We start from the raw sequence: 2,318 nt of genomic DNA on the forward strand, positions 1-2,318 counted from the left end.
TGCCCCAAGTATATCATAGACTGGCTGAGGGAGTCAGATGCTGGATACATAACAGCTATAAAGTATAAACATAACTGGGATGGGGGTAAAGTCATGGAAGCGATTCTGAATGAGCATTGTAGAGTCAAAAATGTCCAGTGAGTAGGGACTTCCTATGACATCACATGACATCAGCTGTCAAACTGAGTTTGATGTGAGGTATATACCTATTACTAGTCAGTGCAAAAAAGACAAGTTCAGATGGTCTTACTTAACTAAAACTTTGCTTTACCAGAGAGAACTGAGAAAAACGCGATAGACAGGAAAATGGATAGAATGCAAGTGGGAGATAATGGATAAAAGCTCATTATGCAGCCTCCTCTGTAGGAGTGATTGCAGTACGGTATTTTATTGAATGGATTTCAGTTATTGCAATATGAGGAAGTGGACAAGGTGCTTGGAGGACTGACGCCTGCTGCATGCTTGATTGACTCTTCCCCCACATGCAGCTGACACCTGCCAGTAATGCTTCACATTGGACATTCCCAATCACCTTGAGACAGGTAGTTGTGTCAATGTTCCTGAAGAAAGTCTCCTTAGGCCCCAGGGCATCTCCTTCCCAGTTACAGACATCCCCTTCTTGGGCAAAACGCTCAAGCAATTAGGTTTTATAGATTGGGAGCTCCATAGAGATGGTACTGTTAAAATGTAGGGGAAACTGCTATAAGCCATCCTGAGAGCGTGTATCAGGGCAGGAAGGTAAAAACCAATAAATATGCAAATGATTGCAGTGAAACTCCAGTCGTTCTTGGATGAGAACAATTACCTGGATCCACTTCAGTCTCGTTTCTGGCTTGTGTTAAAATTGGGATCAGTAATGGATTGGACGAGGCCTACCCTTTCTCCAGTCTTTTCTTACTCTTATACTGTTAAACAATATTATTTATATTGTTTTTAATATAATTGTGTGTGTGCCCTGGAAACAATTATGCATCTATGGCTTCAATGTACCCCCCCCCCCGATAAATAAGCGAAAGATTGCAAGCCACTAAATGTGAGAAAAATTTCACTCATTTTGGTTCTCCTTTTTCTGCCCATCCCTGAAGATCAGAATGGTCCCAGTCTAGAACCACTGTGCTTCAACAATGTATTTTGACTTTACAAAACAATAGTTGTTTTCCAGGATCTCTTAACAATTTAGGCATAAACTAATCCATGTTCAGTGATCCTGAACATGCTCTCTTGCTTAGGCGTATAATAAATGCCTTACAAGGAACAAAACCCCCCTTGGGCATGTTCTTTTTAAAAAATAAATAAATAAAACCCAGCAACCAGCAAGCATCTGGGAGTCTCCTGCAAATTGGGCAGTGGCAAACTGGTGGACACCTGTGTATCTTTGGCCCAATCCTGTTATACACCATCAGTACAGGATGTTTTACAGAGCAATGCAAGGCAACAAAAGACAGGCCTGACTCAATAAGCTTTTAATCCACATTTCAATTTAGGGAGGGGGAGGGGGAAGAGGGTAGAGGCAGAAGGAATAAAACAAGAATGGGGCCAGGAGATACTGGGGATGAATGCAAGCACTTTTCATTAAATGAATCCAAAAGTGGCTTACAAACAATAAATAACAATAACATGATGAACATACATCACAAATATAGCATAAAAAGTATCTACAGTACAATCTATAAAACACTGTTAACAAAGCAACAACTAAAAAATAAGCTAAGAATCACAATTAAAGCAAAAGTCATTATTATATGATCAACAAATCAATACACCATTTATAATATATGAAACAATATTAACAGCATCAACAAAACAGAAACCAAAAGGTAAACGGAGCACATTCACATGCAAATATTTGTTTTAGTCATGAGGAGCTAACGACTGTGTAGGCTCCTTGGGGCAGTGCCTCTGCCTGTTCCACGCTAAGGGCTTGGGCTGTGCAGACTAATTTCTAGGTTACTGGTGTAGAGGAACCTGCTTTTTGGCGTTGAAAGGACTTTGTGACCTCCTGGTCTATAATCCTTTGAGTCACGTAAAGCATCATTATATAGCTTTTAGAGCCTGTAGTGCTTGTCACATTTCAGGTGTGGCTGCCTAGGATTGTGGAGGTGCCTATGCAGCGCTTTTTTGTAGAGGCAATTGTTACAGAGTTTGAGGTCCTGCCACTCCTCAAATCATCCATAGGAAATGAGTTGTTCAGGGCACCCTCTCCTAATCTGTGCGTGGTCATGAACTTCTGCTGTGGAGATCTGGGTTCAGCTTCCATCTTAGCCACAAAGTAAAGATGCAAATGACTAAAGGTGATTAAGATGCAAATGACCAAAGGT

Source organism: Podarcis bocagei (assembly GCF_964188305.1).
Source record: "Podarcis bocagei genome assembly, chromosome: 8".
Taxonomy (NCBI): domain Eukaryota; kingdom Metazoa; phylum Chordata; class Lepidosauria; order Squamata; family Lacertidae; genus Podarcis; species Podarcis bocagei.